We start from the raw sequence: 23,953 nt of genomic DNA, 5'->3' as shown, positions 1-23,953 counted from the left end.
AATAAAATATGGACTATAATAAAATAAAGTTGGGATAATTTTCTATCCACCAGAAAAATAATTCTTTGATTTTTGTCTCAAAAGATTCTCAAAGATATATCCCAGATAGAGCAAAAGCCAATATATAAAAATAAAAACAACAGAAATAAAAAATACATGAATATTTTACAAGAAAAATAGGAAAATGTCTCTGTGACTTTAGAGCAAGATACTCTTTTTAAAAATTTTTAGAAGAAAACACAAATAGGGACTTCCCTTGTGGTCCAGTGGTTAAGAGTCTGCTTTGGAATGCAGAGGACATGGGTTCAGTCCCTGGTAGGGGAACTAAGATCTCATATGTCATGGAGCAGCTAAGCCGCCACACCACAACTACTGAGCCCATGTGCTCCAGAGCCCGTGAGGCAAAACTTGAGAGCCTGGATGCCACAATTAAGACCCGATCCAGCCAAATAAATTAATTTTTAAAAAGAAAACACAAAAATTGATAACTTTGGTCATGTCAAAATATTTCCAAAGAAAAAAACACCACAAAGTCAGAATAAGAGGCACACTGGTAGAAAACATTGGAAAAGGCAATGGCACCCCACTCCAGTACTCTTGCTTGGAAAATCCCATGGATGGAGGAGACTGGTAGGCTGCAGTCCATGGGGTCGCTAAGAGTTGGGCACGGATGAGCAACTTCACTTTCACTTTTCACTTTCATGCATTGGAGGAAGAAATGGCAACCCACTCCAGTGTTCTTGCCTGGAGAATCCCAGGGACGGGGGAGCCTGGTGGGCTGCCGTCTATGGGATCTCACAGAGTCGGACATGACTGAAGCGACTTAGCAGCAGCAGCAGGTAGAAAACATTATACCATGCAACCTATAAAGAAATTCAGCATATATCCAAGGGGAAAAAAATAAAGCACATAAACAGCCAAAAGTCAAATGAGAAGAATAAGACGATAGTGAGATGAAAAGATCAATTTCACTTACTTGCAAGTAGAAAAATATACTTTGAGAGATTTCACTCATCAGACTAGCAACAATTTAAGTGCCAAGTGTAAACAATTACTGGGGAACAAGTATTCTATATTGACAGTAAGCATATAAAAGTATGGTAATTTTGAGGGTACTTGGTTAGTTCCTATAAAAAATTAATTTCTTATAATTGCACTTCTAATTATTCTGGAGAAATTCCTACACATGTCTAAGATGGCATGACCAGGAACGTTCACAGGATTATCTGAAATGCAATACTAAAAGGAAAATAGAAATAACCAAGGAAAATAGAAATGACCTAAATAACTACCAAAAGAAAACCAGTAAATAAGTTATATGAATTTTTTTTTAACTTTACAATATTATATTGGTTTTGCCATTTATCACCATAAATCCGCCACAGGTATACACGTGTTTCCCATCCTGAACCCTCTCCCTCCTCCCTCCCAAATTATGGCACATTCATACCATGAAATACTTTGGGGCAGTTTTTAAAAAAAGAGATGAAATTTGTGGACTGCTGTGGAAAAATATATGACATACTTTTGGGTAAAGAAGAGAGAGGAGGGTTCAGGATGGGGAACACATGTATACCTGTGGCAGATTCATTTTGATTTATGGCAAAAACAATACAATATTGTAAAGTTAAATAAAATAAAATTAAAAAAAAAAGAGTTCAAGTTTCCAACTGATCTTTTCAGTGTAACACAATTAATGTAAAACATATGCTCATATTCAGAAAATAATACTGTATATCTAATGCAGAAATGGATAAAGAACTGGAGAAATCTGCACTCAACTGTTATTTGGTGAGATCCAGAGTGTTCACAGACTGGGTATGGTGTTTGGAAGGTGGCTTTAAGCTTTCTTGTAATACTTTAATATTTTCAAGGTGCATATTTGCATATATGTGTGCATTCTATGTAACATATCTATTTTACTCATACAACATCTATTTTAAATATATTTAGATTTACACGTGGGCTCCCCTTGTGGCTCAGCTGGTAAAGAAACTGCCTGCAATGTGGGAGACCTGAGATCGATCCCTGGGTTGCTAAGATCCCTTGGAGAAGGGAAAGCTACCCACTCCAGTCTTCTGGCCTGGAGAAATACCATGGACTCTATAGTCCATGGGGTCACAAAGAGTCGGACACAACTGAGCAACTTTCACTTTCACTTTTCATATTTATACATTACATCTAAATACATCTATATCTACATGCATCCATCTATATAAAACTTGCAGTTTTGTAAGATTGGAAATTCTTTCAGAAGTGCAAATGCCCTTTAGTTGTAATAATTATCTTTAATTAAGAATGGACAAAAGGTATCATTCTGGCTATCAGAGATTAGGGGTTATCTATAAACAAAGTGAAAGCATCAGTCAGTCTGTCATGTCCAACTCTTTGGCACCCGCTGAACAGTAGCCTGCCAGTCTCCTCTGTCCATGGGACTTCCTAGGCAAGAATACTGGAGTGGGTAGCCATTCCCTTCTTTTCCTTCTCCAGAGGATCTTCCCAACCCAGGGATCGAAACCAGGCCTCCTGAATTGCAGGCAGATTCTTTACCATCTGAGACACCAAATTTAAAGGTTAAAAATTAATTTGGGCAGAAATCATTCAATAGAGAAATACAAGTCAAGTCCTTATTACAAGGTTGTTCAGCATTTTAATAGTACACATTTCATCTTGAGTAACTAAAGTGAGAATGAAGGACCACTAAAACTGACTATGTTGTATTTTTGTTCACTTCATATTGAATTGTCATTAAAGTACAGTAATTTTCAGCCCATCATGGTATCTTTAACTAGTAATTTGGGAGCAACCTAGAATATAATGGCTGTGCATGTGCTAAAACAGCAATAGATATTTTATAGCTTCATCAAATAGATTTTTATTAGAAACACTCTTATTGTGATATTTTTTATTATGCTCTGCATTTCAGTCTTAAATCTAGTTGAGTTTATTTGTTATCACCTCAGTTTGATATTGAAATAGCTATAAAAGTAAGATTATATCATGTTCTTTACATTGCAAATATTAAGACAGTTTAAAGAGGAAATTCATAATCAATCCTATTGTCTCTGTTAGTGGTTCAAATATTTCTCAAAATATAATTATAGCTTAGAAAATTGTCACATGAATATAAACATTTTTTTGGCTTTAAACAACAGAAATTTATTCTCACATTCCATAATAGAAGTCTGAAAGCGAAGTGTTGGCAGGGCTATACTTCCTTTGAAAATTCTAAGGAAGAATCTTTCATATAAATATTTTTTTTAAAGACGTTTCTAGTTAAATTTAAAATTCTGTTATAAAAGTCCTCTTATGAGTTTGGCAATCTTAAGGCTGTGACAAAATTATTTTGTTAAGATATAAAGGTATTTAAATTGAGGAGTAATTTTTTCCATAGAGAATACTATCAGAAATTTTAGACTTTACTAAAATATTATCAAAACGGATTGAAAAAAATTTTTAAAAAAAACAATCTTCCTCAACAGTGCTCTGGCTTCTTAGATTCACCTCAACATTAAATTGTGTTTCAGTGTTGGGTTAGCCCTGGGAATCAACACTAAATGACACAGCTGCTCCCAGTGCAGAATGGCTTGGAAACTCAGGATGTGATACCATAGAGGGCTACACAAAGAGTATGAGAAGCATTGGTAAATAATGCTTGAGTAAAGAAGCGTCTTCGAGACTTTAAAACTTTTTCTTTTAAAATAGAAAGATCTTTACCCAAAACCTTCTTAGAAGAATTTGTTAATGAATTGGCTAATGGCAAGAACTTTGCCAGGCAGATCTCAGTAGAACTCTCTCTCTGTGTTTACTAGCTGTATGATCAAAGACACTTTCCTTTAATTCTTTAAACCAGACCTGTAAAAGGTGATAACAATATCTGCCTAAACATTACTATGAGAATTAGTAAATGAGATATGCATGTAAACCACTTGGCATCTGGTATATAATCTATTCACAAAATAGTGTATTCCATCCAATCTAAGATACCAGCATCATAATATGTACCATTTTAATGGACTACAGTTAAAAAAAGAGAGTGAAAACTGTGATAGAATTGAGAGCCATCTCCATTTCAGAAATGTTAATGTGTAAAAATATGTGTATTAGAGTACATGGAACACAGTGATGGCCTGAAGTCAAAGCCTGTAGAAGGATGCTCTAGGGAAAATGACCCTCACTTCATCTAGTCTTTATTACACCAATTATTTGCATGTGTTAATCTAGGTCATGTATAGCCAGAGACTCCAGAAAAAAAATTAGGCAGGAATCATGGACCAGAAAGATATTTAAAATCTCCATTCCCTCTCTCCAGGAGAAAGGCAATAATAGCTTTTAAAACATGGCAGAATCTTCATTTTGTACAGGTTTTTTATCCAAAGTTAAACATCACCATAACTTAGGGAAATCCGGGAACACATACCTCTATCCAGTAGAATACTGTGTTATTTCCTGCTTTTTATAACCATTTCTTTGACTTTTCCTTATATTTTATGATTGCATAAACTTAACATACTAAAAAAAACCACATAAACAAAACAAAATTGAAATATAATGATGACCTTCTTCATCAGACTCTTCTACCCCCCAAATGTAACCATTGTAATGTACACTTGTTGAGTCTTCAATAAGTATTTATTTTTTAAACACTCTTTGTGTGGGAATTTATAAAAGTAAGGAGATCTCTTCTTTTCTTTAGAAATAATATATGATATATTTGTTGAGACACGTGTGCACTGGTCATAAGGTAATTCAGGCTTCTGAAGCAGGAATAGCTTCTATAACCTCTTTGATGGAGAGTCATCTCACCTGTGCTTGGATACCTTCTGTGGTATGACAGCCTTGAGTCAATAACCCAGTCCTGTCTTTCCATTTCTGGATAAACCTAGTTTTTAGAGTGTTGTTTCTCCTTTTGTTAGAGTGAATCTGTGTCTCCAAAAGACCACACGTGATCCTAGTTCTTTCCTTAGTCACACATATTATCTAACTGTCCTACATTCTGGTCAGACACAAATTAGATGACAGCTATTTTGTGTGATTTATCTTCAAAGCTTGTCTGTTCTTTGCCTAGTATTAAAAATATTTTGAGAGCTAAATATATGCTAGACAGTGCTCTACATGGTAGAAGTGGTTTCCTTCATGTAACCTTTCAGTGATCTTCCATTTTAGACATGATAGTGGAAGAAATGGCTACAGAGAAGTTAGTAACCCTCCTCACCTTTCCGCTGTGATAGGAGGTGGAGCCAGGATTCAACCCCTGGCCTTGAGGAAACATTTACTAGACTGGTGTGCTGCTTTTTTAAAACACTATCACTCCCTCGAGGTTTCTTACAATTGGTATTACATTTCCTAGGATATATTATACTTAATAAATGTCCTCCCTAAAGTATAGAATTTCCAAAAGAAAACAGCTCTTCAGAAGTGGCCCGATGCTATGTGGGTGAAGGAAGCCTGTCCCCAGCCTTAGTAGTTAGGTAGTAGCATGGTTTGTGACCCAAGTTTCTATTTGCTTCTGAAGCACATCCAGCATACAAGAGGCTCTTTGTGAAAAGGGTGTTTCAAGTGAAAACCTTAAGGTCTTATTCTATAAGCATTTGTTAAAATTCATACCTTCCATTTTAAGTTCATGTCATTGTTTGATCATTTTTTTAATCAGCGTAGAAATTGGCATTTGTGTTTATTAATTATGGTGCATGTGAGGAGCTGAGAAACTTAAAAATTCCCAGTGTGTTAGTTATTCCTCCTGGGAATAGTTAATATGTAAGGCTTAATATTTTAGTTATTTTTATGATTATATATTCATTATAAGAAGTTAGGACATCTTCAAAAATAACTCAGCCTCTGAGGCACCAGTACTCGGTGTGGATAAGTATAAATCTGCTATATACTATCTGCATGTCTCTACTTTTCTAAGTCAGAAAGCCAAGTGCCCATTGGTAGAAGGAAACCATTTGTGGTACCTGATGTATTATTATTGTAATGAAGACTAGATGATCCTTGCAGTTAGTGGGGAAGATTCTGACCCTCCCTAGAGACTAATGATAATCTTTATGTGTGTATGTGCTCAGCTGCTCAGTTGAATCCAACTCTTTGTGACCCTGTGTACTGTAGCCGACCAGGCTCCTCTGTCCAGGCGAAAATACTGGAGTGGGTAGCCACTTACTCCTTCAGGAGATCTTCCCAACCCAGGGATGAAACCCGCATCCCCTGTGTCTCCTGCATTGTAGGGAGGTTCTTTACCCTCTGAGCCATTGAGGAACGCCAATCTTTATATCATACCTTTTCTAAACTTCTGGCTTAAATCATTTTTTATGATTATGACCATTTAAAGTAGAAACATCATATATTTGATGTTAAAAGTACTACTCTAATGATACTTTCTGAGATCTGAGACTTGATCAAAATGTATCTTCTGCAAAGTAATATACTTTGAGATTTCATAGATATAATCATATTACTCAGTATTGATTCTTTACACTGAAAATTTATCCATTCCTCTGATAACTTATGAGTTTACTTTCTGAATATATAAACTAGATTATGCTAAGAAGTGGGAGAACAATCTCAAGAAGTCAACACAGGGGTCTGTGGAGGATTTCCCTTTAAGGATGTGACATTTCTTGCATCTTTTTTTTTTCCTTCTTGATGAAACCTAATGTTTTGTTTTTATGCTTTATTTCATAAGTACATTTGTCTCATATCTTCAGAGAATAGTTTACAATGAATTTTCACTTTGAAACATAACTGGTACAAAAGCAGTCCTTCTAATAGTTTGGGTCTGTTTGCCAAAAAACTATTATTTTATTTTTGCCTACATTGACACTCACATGCGGTCATGGCTTCCTGAATTTTCTGCCACTTATTCACATTTTACAATTTAAAGGGCTTCACATGAATCTGAAAACACATACATTTCTCCATGTATTTCCTTTTTAGATCATTCAAAAGGTTAAATAATTTTTTTTTTGTCATTGAAATTCCCATCATTAACTTTTCTCTGTTCAGAAAAGTACCTATTTCTTTCAATTTTTCAGATATAAACAAATGTCGTTTTTCAGCTATAAAAAATTGTTTACCCAAGAATATACATTTTTTTCTCCAAAGAGAGTTAATTTATCTTACAACTTTAGAAGTCATTTGTTTCTCTATCTGATCAATGATTGGATTATGCTGAAATTTTGATGTAAGGAAAGCTTAAGGATTTCTCTCAGGAAAATCATTTTACTTTTAGACAGTATTGTCTGTTAGTTGACGTTAACAAAGAAGACATTATCAAAGAGTTCACCACATATTTTCTTTAAATAGTTAAATTTTCTCGTATGTTAAGTGAAACTCAAGCAGTTATGTTCAACTCTTTGGGTCCCCATGGACTATATAGTCATTCTCCAGGCCAGAATACTGGGGTGGGTAGCCATTCTCTTCTCCAGGGGATCTTCCCAATCCAGTAATTGAACCAGGGTCTCCTGCATGCAGGCAGATTCATTACCAGCTGAGCTACTGGGAAGCCTGGTATGTTGGGGGTGCATAAAAATTAACATTAAAATAACATAAAGTCTCAAATGTTGGGGGTACATTAAAATCAAATTTTCATGAGTCTAAAATGATGTTATTTACTGCCATGTGATTTGTGGGAAAAATCATTTCTTTGCAGGTATATGACTTATTTCTATTCAGGAATCTTATGTCCAAATTATTCTCAATAAAGGTCTACTCTTTTCTAGTGAGCTAAAGCAGTATGATAGGATATAAAGAGGAAAGGCACAGGAAGAACTAAATTTTATATCAAATTTTTGCTATGCCAACTCTGGACACTGAATTAACCACTGAGTCTCAGTTTATCCTTCTGTAAATTGTAAGAATAATAACATTAATATGTATCTTGTCCAAGTCTCAGGTTAATTGTATAGATATTGTATGTGAAAATTCTTTGGAAAATGAAATGTGAAAAGCATAGTTTATTTGGCAAAACTAATACAATTATGTAAAGTTTAAAAATTAAAAAAAAAAAAAGAAACACCAATCTATTTTTAAAGTGTGTTCCATGGTATTGATTCACAGGAGGCAAAGCAGCTTATGTAGTCAGAATGACCTGAATCTTTCAGATTTTATATGAGATTGTTATAGCTCATTTAAAAATTGATATTGTTTATTTTTAAAGATCGAGGGTAACCTCAGTAAGCTAGCTATACTACAAATCATGATATATGAGAAATTAAAAAACTACTCTCTAGTCTGGCGCTATTTTCCTAGGAGTTCAGTTTGGAAAGTGCACTGACTAGACAACAGCCAATTACTGAACTGTCAGTTAGTTGGTTTTTCTCTCACAGGAAGTGCAAGAGAGTGGGATTGGTCATTTTAGGAAAACAGTAAATGTCACAATTTCTAGGATAAGCAAATGGAAACACATGTGGACATTTACTTGAAGAGCTCTGTCCCAGCCTAAGTTCCTTAGAAATAGCGTTTATTACAGGGCATGTTATCCAGGGAAGCAAAGAGAGGGAAAATGGAAATGAGAAAAGAAATGAAGGGAAATCAATGCCCAGTGGGATGTTGCCAAGTGGGTCACAGTCTCCCAAGAAAAAAGGGTTGATTCTTGGGTCGTGTGAAGTCTCAGGAGAAGCCTGAGTCAAATCGACTTGCTGGCTTCGCCTCCTTTCAGTCTCCTGTGTCTCATTGGTCAGTCTGATCACAGAATGTTAAAGCCTCCTCACAGCAAGGTTATTTTGCATGGATCTCAGAGCAGCTGTTGGGAAATGAGAGATTGTGAGTTGCAGGTGATAGGATCTCATCCCTGAGGAGGCTGAGGCCGTAGTGTTGTCAGGAGATGAAGTGATTGTGGTGAACAGGGCTCATGACCACCAGAACAGCTTGAGCGGTCCCTGGAGCCAGACAAGAAGCAAGCCACCCGCAGAGCCCTAGATGGGAGATGGACATGTACACTGGATTTGGTATCACACACACACACACACACACACACACACGCAACTAAAAATAATTACATAATTTGCCTTATTAAGTAGGAAAATACAAGAAACTTTGATGCAAGGAACTTTGAAACCCATAGGACTACCAAATCTGATCTACTTAAAAGAATTGTAACCTAAGGAAGAAGTACCTTTTGACTCCTTACCAACTCCATGCCATACTTACAAAAAAAAAATCATTTATATAAACGACTCTGCATGTTGTAAATGACCAAGATCATTATCATCTAATTGCAACCGTCATCTTTATCTAATGATACTTCTGAAGGGGACCACCTGCCCATTTCAAAGCAGATGCACCAAGTGATGGATTGATAAGTAGACCATTACATTAGGGTATATTTAAATAGGTTAAGAATTTAATTTGGAATTAGACCAAGATAAGCTTGCCACTACTTTCCTGAATAGAAAATATGTTTACAGGGAGGGTGTTTTTTGTTTGTTAGAGTTGTTAGAATTCTTAAATAGTTTTTATTTTTTGTTTAAATCTTTGAGAGGATATAAGAAAATATATTACAATAAAAAACTATATTAATTCTGACTGGGGAAAGTAGTACACAGAGAGATTGAGATGATAAAGAAAAAGAGCCTATTAGCAAATTCAACCTAGACAGCATATTAAAAAGCAGAGACATTACTTTGCCAACAAATGTCTGTCTAGTCAAAGCTATGGTTTTTCCAGTAGTCATGTATGGATGTGAGAGCCAGACTATAAAGAAAGCTGAGTGCCGAAGAATTGATGCTTTTGAACTATAGTGTTGGAGAAGACTCTTGAGAATCCCTTGGACACCAAGGAGATCAAACCAGCCAACCCTAAAGGAAATCAACCCTGACTATTCATTGGAAGGACTGATGGTGAAACTGAAGCTCCAATACCTTGGCCACCTGATGCGAAGAATGGACTCATTGAAAAAGACCCTGATGCTGGGGTAGATTGAAGGCAGGAGGAGAAGGAGACGACACAGGATGAGATGGTTGGATGGCATCACCAACTCAATGCACATGAGTTTGAGCAAGCTCCTTGAGATGGTGAAGGACAGGGAATCCTGGCCTGCTGCAGTGTATGGGGAGGCAAAGAACTGGGCATGACTAAGCGACTGAACTGAACTGAACAAATACATTGAAAGTGAAAATTTACTTTTTGAAAATAGTTGCTATTAACATTGTCTCCTGAAACAGATAAAGATACACTGAATTGAAAGGCAAAGAAGGATAAAGATTGTCTAGCTGGGTTATTATTGGAAAGTCAACAAAGCAAGCATTCAGGGGCCAGCTTAGTGATATAACTGCTGACTTGAGGAAAATTAATCCTTCCTTAAAATATTTGATTAAATTGTACAAATGAGATTCCAGCTTAATCAAATCCAATAAAGTCTTTCTTGAGCAGCATAAACTATGCTTTGCCTACCTTGGCACATAAAGTTCTCAGGCTGTAGACTGTCATTGTAGAGCAATCATGCCCAGTGGAAAATGTAGTGAACAAGATGGCTATTCCATTGAATTCTGAAAGCATTTAGTAACATTAATAGACTCTTATTTTTCAAATATGCTTAATGATATAATGAATATAATTCCCTCTGCAAATCAACATGATCTTTTTATAACAAAAGAGGAACTGAAGGATCTTTACAGAAACACTCATCTGTGACAGATGCTTCATCAAATTCTATCCTTAGCATTTTATAAACAGCACAGACTGTGAGATGACAAGGTATTTTTCTCTCTCACACATATTAATGTAAAATGATATTATGAAGACTAGATGATCCAAACAATTTTAGTGACAGAAAGTTCCATGATAAAAACTTCTAATTCTATATGTTTAGAAAACATAATAGTGAGTCATTTAACATATTTTTCAACATTAGTTTTATTAGTAATTTTTAAATATATATATAAATTACTAATTTATTTACACTCTATGGTGAGAGAATTGCCTGTTACAATATACTGGGTAATCAAGAAGCATAGGTAGACAAACTGAAGAGATTTTTCATTAAAAAATTTAAACATTTCAATAAAATGCTTGCAGATAATTCAGTGGAAAGTTACGCATATCAAAAGAATTCACATCACTTAACATAAATTTGCATGTGAGAAAATACTCAGATACCTAATATAACAAATTACCACAGGGTACAAAGACAATATTACAGTGTTGTGTAAAGCAAAAGATCAACACTATAAAAACAGATTATGCTATAAATAAAGGATTTGGAATACCAAATAAAAAGATTCTCTGGTCCAAATAAAAGTTAATAATGACTGTTTGGGTTAAGAAGAAGTCTTCATGCTATTGCTTTTGGCATTGCTACCTGTTCCATCCATTCCCTGATTTTTTTCATTTCAATACCCTGAACCATACTAGGCTTTAAATAATCTTTTCATTTTAGTGATTTAATCTTTTCTGAGATGCAAATTTGGCAAATTTGCTCTCACATATACAGAGAGTAATCCTTCTCCTGGAGAGCAAACATATATTATGATCTTAGAAAAAAGAGGGGGGAAAAGATAGGGAAAAAGGCAGGTGAATAAAACTGATTAAGATAATGCATGTGAAGAAATGAACACTTTGCAGAACACATTGAAATCCTTGAAAATATGATTTATTATTATTCATGATTAGATGAAATGAATTCATACTTAGGAACATCATTAACTTGTGTTCTAAGAGGCTATTTAAAAAGCATTGACATAATATTAAATTAAATCCTATGAATATTTATTAGAGGAATCTGTACATTTGAATGTGCATGTTTGAATTAAGGTGCTTTCAGTAATTCACTTTTAGTTTTTACAGTGTGCTCAGAGTTACACTGAGAACTCACCATGGAAGTCCTGCTCCAAATACATCATTTCTTCCTCCTGAGCTGTTAACATTTTCCATATCATTTTAGTGTCTATTGACAGGAAGAATATTGCCATAATGTTTGATTTTTTTTCTGTTGAACCTAAAGTTAAAAAAATACTGAAAACAAAAAATACCTTCAATCTGCCTGCAATTCAGGAGACCCCAGTTTGATTCCTGGGTTGGAAAGATCTCCTGGAGAAGAGATAGGCTACCCACTCCAGTATTCTTGGGCTTTCCTGGTGGCTCAGTTGGTAAAGAATCCTCCTGCAATGCGGGAGACCTGTGTTTGGTCCCTGGGTGGGAAGATCCCCTGGAGAAGGGAGTGGCTACCCACTACAGTATTCTTGCCTGGAGAATTCCATGGACAGAGCAGCCTGGCAGGCTACAGTCCATGGGACAACAAAGAGTCGGACACGACTGAGCAACTTTCAATTAAAAAAAAAATGATGACCCAGAGGGATGGTATGGGGAGGGAAGTGGGAGCAGGGTTCAGGATTGGGAACACGTGTACACCCGTGGCGGATTCATGTTGATGTATGGCAAAACCAATACAATATTGTAAAGTAATTAGCCTCTAATTAAAATAAATAAATTTAATTAAAAAAATGAGTATGGAAATCAGAATGGCTTTTATTTTAACAAATGTATACATACAACATCAATGCATATGTGTGTGACAGAGAAGAAAATCTATTCCTAAGCCATTAGAGAATAATAACAAAATTAACTATAAGCAAGTGAAGAAGTATCTGTGTGTATGTGTGTGTTGGCAGATGAAAATGGGATTGGAGAATATTGTACAGGGGTGTGTGATCAAAATTGCCATAACACATAAAATAAAGAGACAGCCATCTATTACCAAACCAAGCATATATGCAAGTACCATAGTTATTTGACTGTCTCCAAATGCAAACTGATTTGATAAAATACACAGAATAAATTTCATTTAAATATAATTTTTCTACAAGTGTTAATTTCTATTATAGCATGGTAACAGAATTTCACCTTTCCATTTGAAAAATTAATTAAAAAAATGTAAAGTGTCAGTTCATTCTAAATGCCTGTTAACTTCAAAACACAGAAGTAGGTAGGAAAGGTTTTTGAGATACAAATTTTCTAAGAGAAATTGTTTCCACAGGTTCAGCTATTCACATGGTAACAATGTCAAGTTGAGGTTGTCAGTGTTTTGGGAAGGTCATTTTGCAAGTGAGGCTGCTCTAGTTCCTTACCTTGTCATAGCTGATATAGTAGATGGACAGATTTTAGCATTTGCTTAAGAATGTGTTAGACAAATCCTCAATGTGATGGGCTGATATAACCCCGGTTCAAGAGCTTGAGTGTTCTCATTCTTTACTGTTTCTTATCTTTGTCTTTGTGAACATTTTCTATTTCCTCAAAGACCAAAGTGACTTTTCTTTTGCTTCCCTCACCTTCTTTACAGCATAAAACTGTTAGCATGCAATTTATTTCAAGGACACTGCTTCTAGCCTCAATGATATTTTGTCTGCCTGTGTATATATGTATGCTTGCTGGTGTGGAAGAGAGGGTGGAAAAGGAGTCAGTGTGTGTAGCTTATTCTGAAATGAGTTATAATTCATAAGAGTTTTCAAATATGTGGGAAATTAGATAACTTGCAAACTAAATGTCCAGCTTAATCCACACTATAGCTCTCATCTGAACATGTGAGGAGAGGGATTGAAACAGATACAACCTTCTTTCTGACTCTAGAGGAGCAAAAACCTGTAAGGCGTACAGTAAACAGCTGACTGACAGTGTCCTCCATGACTTCTGTCTGTGTGTGTGTGTGTTAGTCGCTCAGTCATGTCTGACTTTTTGCGACCCTGTGGACTGTAGCCTACCAGGTTCCTCTGTCCATGGGATTTTCCAGGCAAGCAATACGGGAGTGGGTTGCTATTCCCTTCTCCACTGTCTGAATAAATAAAGCTTATTTTCCTCAGTCAAGCTAAAGGTATATTTTCAAATGCTGGAAAAACAAACAGCAAAACCCAACTCTATTTTGTGCCATCCTCAAAGGCACCAGGGTTTAAGTGTCAGAGTTGTTGTTTGTTTGTTAATAAAATTGCAGTAGATAGTATGTCTTTAAAGTCACTGAGCAATGTTTGGAAGTAAAATCATACGAAAGGTTACATTTTTTGTTTGAATGACTTGAGAATTTCAGAACAGGGTAGTTTTTTTGTCATTAACAATGATTTCATAAGGCCAATTTGCAAGACTTCAGTCAACTCTTTTCTATACCAATGAAGTTCTGTAAAATAAGATTTGGGATACTCTGTATTTGTCTTATTTGGATTCATTTACAAGGTATAATTGAAACAAAAAGTTGCATACCCTATGATATAAAAACTGCAATCCTGGAAATACTAACAGCCAATTCTGAGACTTGAATCCAGTAAGAATTTACGAGTGGTTTGTGAGCCTTGAAAATGTGTTTTTCAAACCAAATCCCAATTTCTTCTTACAATGTACATCCATATCTCCTGAAAGTTTATTTAAAGGAAATTTCTATTTTAAAACTGTAACTTGAAATAGCTTATACCTGAACAAATGCCCTCTATTATTTTAAACACACAAAGACATGACTTGGCTTGCCCTCATTCAGCTAGTATACTATTCAATAGCTAAAAATAAATAGGATAAAACATAAAATAAAAAGGAAATTCTTGCCTACGTTTATTTGGGAACAGAAGAGTGGAGAAAGGGGAATAATCAATGCTGACAGAAAGGAAGGATAGAGAAAAGAAAGGAAAAAAATTTTACTTTTCAATTTTAGGCTTAATTATAAATAGAACACTATAGTTCAAATCAGGATTCTGTACTATCACTGTGGAGAAGGTGCAGGACTGGCTAGGTAACTAAAAATACATGTGATGAAAATACTTGCTTATTCCTGCTGCTGCTACTGCTAAGTCGCTTCAGTCGTGTCTGACTCTGTGTGACCCCACACAGCCCACCAGGCTCCCCCATCCCTGGGATTCTCCAGGCAAGAATGCTGAAGTGGGTTGCCATTTCCTTCTCCAATTCATGAAAGTGAAAAATGAAAGTGAAGTCGCTCAACCGTGTCCGACTCTTAGCGACCCCATGGACTGTAGTCCACCAGGCTCCTCCATCCATGGGATTTTCCAGGCAAGAGTACTGGAGTGGGGTGCCATTGCCTTCTCCATTGCTTATTCCTACCTCTCCTCATTCTTTCGTCTTTCTTCATTCATTAAAAATGGAAGAAAAATTAGATAGAGAAGCTATATCTCTATGAGGTCACCCAAGTCTTGAAACAAACTTGGCACAGATTGGGGTTTTGGGAAGGTTAAGTAGTAAAATTGGAGAAAATTAACTTGTCAGGGTAAGGCTATGAGGCTGGCTGGCATGGGTTGTTAGGGCCCTTTGTGTGGATGCTGCAGACTGGCTCAGAGGTGTGCCAGGCTGGGAGGAGGTCACACCCCCTGAGGCTGAATGACAAGCAGCTGATTTAGCTACAGGCCCAGGGTCAGCCTAATTTCACTAAGTAGGTTCAATTCAAATTAGGAGTTGTCCAACAAGGTGCATATAGGAGGATAAATTCCAGTCAAATGCATCCCAGAAACAAATTATTTTTCTGTTCTTTTAACTGAAATAGACCAGGGGCATGTGTTTAATTAGATAATGTATAATGAAGCACAACAAACTGCCTGCTACAGAATAGTCCTATGAACAAGAAAATTATGTCTGTCTTTGTTTTTAATATAGGATACTGAATTTCCTTCAGTTAAGATGGTAACTTATTTTCATATTTGATATTTAAAGGTGTCTTTGCACAAGACAAAAATCAGATTGGCAAAAATGCAAGATTTTGACAATGTAATATGTTTAGTAAATGCTGTGGGAAATGAGCAGTTTCATGTATTACTGGTTGGAAAGCAAAATGTTTTATGTAACATCATCAGTGGAAGGGGATTTGGCACCATCCAGAAAAATTACATATATCTGTAACCTTTCATTTCTAGATATCTATCTTTAAAAAACACTGACAAACAAACACAAAAGCATAATCATTAAGCTATTCACTGCAGGTCCATTTTGTGATAGCAAAAAACTGCAAACAGTCCAATGTCTTCAGTGGGGTTTCAGATAAAGAAACAATGCCATAGTCAAACAAATGGGGAGGCAGTTGTAAAAGAAAGGGAGAAATATTGTTATATATTGCTATGCAATGATCTCTGAATTTGTTATTAAGTGAAAAAGAGGAAGAAAGTGTGTATTATTTACATCTTAAATGTCAATAATCTACCATGTTAGAGAAAGCCCAGGCCATGTGTAAGCATTACAGCTGACAGACCCATGTGAGACCCCAGTGGTTAGCCATCTTTAACCATTATACATGTGAGTAAGGATGTGCTTTGGTACAAATTAGATCCTAAAAACCCCCACGTAGGCTCTTGCCTGGCACGGAAGGTTCTTCTGTTTGGATTCAGGGATGCAAAAACAAAACTAAAGTTGAAATTGAAGTAGCACAAGTTTTATTCAATGACCAGAGAATGGAAAAACAGAAATTTAGTTCACAAATCACCTTCTCAACCAGGGGGATGATTAAGGTTTTAAGGGCAAGGGTAATGAGAGGGAAGCATATATATTGGTCAGCAAATGATCTGATTTTTTTTTTCCTTTCTTAATTTTAGTTGGAATACAGTTGCTTTACAATGTTGTGTTAGTTTCTGCTGTGCAGAAAAGTGTACAGTGCTACAGCAATCCATTCTATATAGCTATAATCTGTGGAAAATTCTGAAACAGATGGGCATACCAGACCACCTGACCTGCCTCTTGAGAAACCTGTATGCAGGTCAGGAAGCAACAGTTAGAACTGGACATGGAACAATAGACTGTTTCCAAATAAGGAAAGGAGTACATCAAGGCTGTATATTGTCACCCTGTTTATTTAACTTCTATGCAGAGTACATCATGAGAAACGCTGGGCTGGAGGAAGCACAAGCTGGAATCAAAGTTGCCGGGAGAAATATCAATCACCTCAGATATGCAGATGAAATCACCCTTATGGCAGAAAGTGAAGAACTAAAGAGCCTCTTGATGAAAGTGAAAGAGGAGAGTGAAAAAGTTGGCTTAAAGCTCAACATTCAGAAAATGAAGATCATGGCATCCAGTCCCATCACTTCATGGGAAGTAGATGGGGAAACAGTGGAAACAGTGTCAGACTTTATTTTTCTGGGCTCCAAAATCACTGCAGAGGGTGATTGCAGCTATGAAATTAAAAGACATTTACTCCTTCGAAGGAAAGTTATGACCAACCTAGACAGCATATTAAAAAGCAGAGACATTACTTTGCCAACAAAGGTCTGTCTAGTCAAGGCTATGGTTTGTCCAGTGGTCATGTACGGATGTGAGAGTTGGACTGTGAAGAAAGCTGAGCACTGAAGAATTGCTGCTTTTGAACTGTGGTGTTAGAGAAGACTCCTGAGAGTCCCTTGAACTGCAAGGAGGTCCAACCAGTCCGTCCTAAAGGAGATCAGTCCTGGGTATTCATTGGAAAGACTGATGTTGAAGCTGAAACTCCAATACTTTGGCCACCTGATGTGAAGAGCTGACTCATTGGAAAAGACCCTGATGCTGGGAAAGATTGAGGGCAGAAAGAGAAGGGGACGGCAGAGGATGAGATGGTTGGATGGCATCATCGACTCGATGGACATGGGTTTGGGTGGACTCCGGGAGTTGATGAAGGACAGGGAAGCCTGGCGCGCTGTGGTTCATGGGGTCGCAAAGAGTCAGACACGACTGAGTGACAGAACTGAACTGATATCTATATCTATTTACATATATATATCCCCTCTTTTATAGATTTTTTACCATTTAGGTCATCACAGAGCACTGGGTAGAGTTGCTTGTGCTATACAGTAGGTTCTCATTTGTTATCTATTTTATACATTATTTGTTGTTCTTCAGTAGCTAAGTCCAGCACTTTGTGACCCCATAGATTGCAGCATGCCAGGCTCCTCATCTCTTTAAGAATTTTGCACAGTTTGCTGTGTTTACACAGTCAAAGGCTTTACTATAGTTAATGAAGCAAATGTTTTTTCTAGAACTCCCTTGCTTCCTCCATGATCCAATGAATGTTGGCAATTTGATTTCTGATTCTTCTGACTCTTTGAAACCCAGCTTGTACATCTAGGAGTTCTCAGTTAATGTACTGCTGAAGCCCAGCTTGAAGGATTTTAAACATTAACTTACTAGCATGTGAAATGAGCACAGTTGTGTGGTAGTTTGAACAGTCTCTGGCATTGTCTTTCTTTGGGATTGAAATATTTTATACATAATAGTATATATATATGTCAATCCCATCTCCCAATTTATCCCACTCCTTCTTCCCCCTTTTAATCCATAGATTTGTTCTTTACATCCATGCCTCTATTTCAGCTTTGCAAATAAGTTTATCTGTATAATTTTTCTAGATTTCACATATAAGTGACATTATTTCTGACTTGCTTCACTCTGTATGACAGTCTATCCATGTTTCTGCAAATGGAACTATTTTGTTCCTTTTGTGGCTAATATTCCGTTGTACAGCTGTACCATATCTTCTTTATTTATTCCTCTGTTCATGGCCATTTAGGTTGCATCTATATCCTGGCTATTATGAATCGTGCTTCCTACATGGCTCAGTGGTAAAGTCTCTGCCTGCCAATGCCAGAGACATATGTTTGATCCTAGGGTTGGGGAGATCTCTGGAGAAAAAAAATGGCAACCCACTCCACTATTCTTACTTGGAGAATCCCAAGGGCAGAGGTGCCTGGCAGGCAACAGTCCATAGGGTTGCAAAAAGTTGTACTCAACTTAGGGATTGAGCAACACTCACAAATACTGGGGTACATGTATCTCTTTGAATTATGGTTTTCTCCAGATATATGCACAGGAGTGGGATTTCTGTGACATCATTTCAGTTTAGTTCAGTTGCTCAGTCATGTATGACTCTTTGCAACCCTATGGACTGCAGCACTCCAGGCTTCCCTGTCGATCACCAAATCCCAGAGTTTACTCAAACTCACGTCCATTGAGTCAGTGATACTATCCAATCAGCTCATCCTCTGTCGTTCCCTTCTCCTCCCACCTTCAATCTTTCCCAGCATCAGAGTCTTTTCATATAGGTCAGTTCTTTGCATCAGGTGGCCAAAGAATTGGAGTTTCAGCTTCAGCATCAGTCCTTCCAGTGAATACTCAGGACTGATTTCCTTTAGCATGGACTGGTTGGATCTCCTTGCAGTCCAAGGGACTCTCAAGAGTCTTCTCCAATACCACAGTTCAAAAGCATCAATTCTTCAGTGCTCAGCTTTCTTTATAGTCCAACTCTCACATCCATACATGACTACTGGAAAAACCATAGCTTTGACTACACGGACCTTTGTTGGCAAGGCAATGACTCTGCTTTATAATATGCTATCTAGTTTGGCCATAACTTTTCTTCCAAGGAACAAGCATCTTTTAATTTCATGGCTGCAGTCACAATCTGCAGTGATTTTGGAGCCCCCCAAAATAAAGTCTGACACTGTTTCCATTGTTTCCCCATTTATGTGCCATGGGATAGGATGCCATGATCTTAGTTTTCTGAATATTGAGTTTTAAGCCAAATTTTTCACTCTCCTCTTTCATCAGGAGGCTTTTTAGTTGCTCTTCACTTTCTGCCATAAGCGTGGTGTCAACTGCATATCTGAGGTTATGATGTTTCTCCCAGCAATCTTGATTCCAGCTTGTGCTTCATCCAGTCCAACATTTCTCATGATGTACTCTGCATATAAGTAAAATAAACAGGATGACAGTATACAGCCTTAATGTACTCCTTTCTTGATTTGGAACCAGTCTGTTGTTCCATATCTAGTTCTAACTGCTGCTTCTTGACCTGCATACAGATTTCTCAGGATGCGGGACAGGTGGTCTGGTATTCCCATCTCTTGAAGAATTTTCCATAGTTTGTTGTGATCCACACAGTCAAAAGCTTTGGCATAGTCAATAAAGCCGAAGTAGATATTTTTCTGGAACTCTCTTGGTTTTTTGATGATCCAGTGGATATTGGCAATTTGATCTCTGGTTCCTCTGCCTTTTCTAAATCAAGCTTGAACATCTGGAAGTTCACAGTTCATGTATCATTGAAGTCTGGCTTCAAGAATTTTGAGCATTACTTTGCTAGGGTGTGAGATGAATCCAATTGTGTGGTAGTTTGAGCATTCTTGGCATTGCCTTTCTTTGGGATTAGAATGAAAACTGACCTTTTCTAGTCCTGTGACCACTGCTGAGTTTTCCAAATTTGCTGACATATTGAGTGCAGCACTTTCACAGTATGGTAGTACTACTTTTTGTTTTTTTGAGGCACCTCCATTGAGGAATTCTCCATAGTGGCTATACGAATTTACATTCCAACCAACAAATACCTAGGAATAAACCTAACTAAGGGCTTCCCTGGTGACTCAGAGGTAAAGAATCCACCTGATAATGCAAGAGACATGTGTTTGACCCCCTGGGTCAGGAAGATCCACTGGAGAAGGAAATGGCAACCCACTCCAGTATTCTTCCTGGGAAATCCCATGGACAGAGGAGCCTGGTGGGCTAGAGTCTGTGGGATTGCAAAGAGTCACACATGACTCAGAGACTAAACCACCACCACAATGTAGAACAAGGCACAGATAAAATAAAATTGGCCATGTGTTGCTAATAGTATCAACTGAGTGATGGGAATATAAGAGTTCTTTACATTATTCTCCTTTTGTACATGTTTGAACTTTTCCAGTGTAAAGATTTTTGAAATGTGTTTGAACTGAATGTTAATCTCTGAGTCTATCATCTCTTGGGCATATATCTTGTTTTTCCATATTGTCGTTGTTCAGTTGCTAAGTCATGTCTGACTCTTTGCAACCACATGGACTGCAGCATGCCAGGCTTCCCTGTCTTTCACCGACTCCTGGAGTTGGCTTAAACTCATATCAATTGTGTTAATGATGCCATCCAACCATCTCATCCTCTGTCACTCTATTTCCTCCTGCCCTTGATCTTTCCCAACATAAAGAGTCTTTTCCAATGAGTTGTCTCTTTGCATCAGGTGGCTAAATTATTTGAGCTTCAGCATCAATCCTTCCATGAATATTCACTCTGGTGCTCCCAGCTGGAGAATCAGAGCAGTTGAATCTGGCTCTGAAAATTTCTAAGTGGATTTCCTACATAGGGATGAGAAAAATGAATTCTGTATTTTTTTTTTTTAGAAAAAGTGTTCTTAAATATATATTTGTCCTTCCTCTACTGGTTTCTATCATAAAAGTAAATTAACATGAAAAATCTAGGCATAAAAACAAAGTAAAGCTGACAACAAACAAATGGAAACCTTGTATCAGAACTGAGTGAATTATCAGAGGCTGCATCAGACAATTCAGTTGCTCAGTAGTGTCGGACTCTTTGCGACCCCATGGACTGTAGCACGCCAGGCTTCCCTGTCCATCACCAACTCCTGGAGCTTGCTCAAACTCATGTCCATTGAGTCTGTGATGCCATCCAACCATCTTCTCCTCTGTCATCCCCTTATCCTCCTGCCTTCAATTTTTCCAGCATCAGGGTCATTTCCAATGAGTCAGTTCTTCACGTCAGGTGGCCAAAGTATTGGAGTTTCAGCTTCAACATCAGTCCTTTCAATGGATATTCAGGACTGATTTCCTTTTGGATTGACTGGTTGGATCTCCTTGCAGTCCAAGGGACTCTCAAGAGTCTTCTCCAACAGCACAGTTCAAAAGCATCAATTCTTTGGTGCTCAGCTTTCTTTATGGTCCAACTCTCACGTTCATACATATCTACTGCAAAAACCATAGCTTTGACTAGATGGACCTTTGTTGCCAAGGTAATGTCTCTGCTTTTTAATATACTGTCTAGGTTGGTCATAGCTTTTCTTCCAAGGAGCAAGTGTCTTTTAATTTCATGGCTGCAGTCACCATCTGCAGTGATTTTGGAGCCCAAGAAAATAAAGTCTGTGACTGTTTCCATTGTTTCCCCATCCTTTTTCCATGATGTAATGGGACCAGATGCCATGATCTTAGAATACTGGAGTGGGTAGCTGTTTCCTTCTTCAAGGGATCTTTCCAACCCAGGGATCGAACCCAGGCCTCCCACATTGCAGGCAGATTCTTTACCAGGTGAGCCATCAGGGAATCCAAGAGGTTGCATAGGAAGGAAGCATTTGTTGCTGAGGTCAGTAAACCCAGATTTCTTCTCCCTGTCTTCCACTAATAAAGGGAATGAGTGACCCTAGGCACAAATGTAATCCTGTGGCTTCTTTCGGCTTATCTGGTCAGGAAGGCCATCTTGTGGCACCGTCTCCCTGGAATCCAATCTAATTCAATTCAGTCCCAATTCAGTTCAATTCAGTTTGGTTCTAGTCTATTTCCTTCTACCAACTATTTGTTTAAAAATACAAATTGCAATAAACAGATGAATCTGTGTTGCCTAGAAATGCATTTGCTGGCAGGAGTGGAGAAAAGATTCTCCTTCTTAAAAAATATCTCATTTACTATGTCAACAATTAGGCTAAGAACTCATTTGTTATTTTAATATATTCTCCCCTGTAATTAGATTAGTTGTGAAGGAATGCATCAGTCTTTCAGTCCCTTCAATTAAAAAAAAAGCATTAAAAAGATATTCACATTGACATTATATCTCCTTTTATTTGAGGTGATTGAAAACTTGTAATCTATTCTTATGACAGCCAGGTAATTTTCACAGGATGATAAGTCTCAATCTTCTAGTACTAGTTTCAAACATCCATATGGAGTTGTCTTAAAAATTATTTATTTGATATGCCAAGTCAGTGTCTATATATCATTTTGAGGGTGACATTTACCCTCCACTCCTGTTTCTATGTGAAATAATTTTCCTTACAGTAACACTTCAATCCCTAGTGCCCCTTTCCCCTGTCACTCACTACTCCTGAGAGTAATGAGTCTCTTCCTAAACTGCTGAGTTCACAAGAAGGAGACGGACATGCGTGGCTGGTCTCTTCCTCCCTACTCTGGTCCATCAGGCCCCACAGAGTCAACTCGGAGCTGCGTTCATCCTCCATAGGAGGGCCTGCCTGTGACCAACTCTACCTGAGGCCAGATGAATTTGTCTTTCTGTATTTGCAGTGATGTTTTTGCAGGCCCATTTGTTCACAGGTCTAAAATCATGTCGCGTTCAGTAATCCTGTAAATTTCATTTACTATTCACTACCCACGCAGTAAAGTGGATTTTAGATTTATGGATGAGTGGACTAGGTTTCACAGACATGGCCAGATCACATTACTAGCAAATTACTTCCTTTGTAACTCAGTTGGTAAAGAATCCACCTCCAATGCAGGAGACCCTGGTTTGATTCCTGGGTTGGGAAGATCCCCTGGTGAAGGAAATGGCAACTGACTCCTGTATTCTTGCTTAGGATAGCCCATGGATGGAGGAGGCTGGTGGGCTACAGTCCATGGTGTTGCAAGAGTCAGATACTACTTAGCGACTAAACCACCATAATATATTTAACTATAGTATTACTAGCAAATTATAGGTGTCAGTCCCAGTTCTATTGGGAGTCTTCAAGAGGGTCCATTAAAGAGTATGTTACCCCTTTCCCTGAACCCAGTTCTAGGAAATTTAGAAATAAGTCAAAAAGTGGCAGACAGAGGTCAAGAATCACCAGCATGTATATGAAGAGTCACGTTGGAGCTTAAGTGATTGGTAAAACCAACTCCCAGAATCAGAAAGATTTGCCCACATAGGACAAGAACATACCTCCTGCCCCGACTCCTCTTGACTCCCTTTCTTCCTTTCTCCCCCCAGTCCCCAGCAGTACAGCCTAACTGTTAACTAGTCTAGACTCTAGAGAAACAAAGGAGAAAACTGGCCTCCCTACAAGTAGCTCACTCTCAGAGTTAGAATCCCAGAGACGGGATGAGCCCACAAAGTTTCAGTTCAGTTCAGTTCAGTCACTCAGTCATGTCCGACTCTTTGCGACCCCATGAATTGCAGCACACCAGGCCTCCCTGTCCATCACCAACTCCCAGAGTTCACCCAGACTCACGTCCGTTGAGTCAGTGATGCCATCCAGCCATCTCATCCTCTGTCG

This window comes from Bos taurus, chromosome 5, assembly GCF_002263795.3.
Source record: "Bos taurus isolate L1 Dominette 01449 registration number 42190680 breed Hereford chromosome 5, ARS-UCD2.0, whole genome shotgun sequence".
NCBI classification, from domain to species: Eukaryota; Metazoa; Chordata; class Mammalia; order Artiodactyla; family Bovidae; genus Bos; species Bos taurus.
This window is presented reverse-complemented; position numbering follows the sequence as displayed.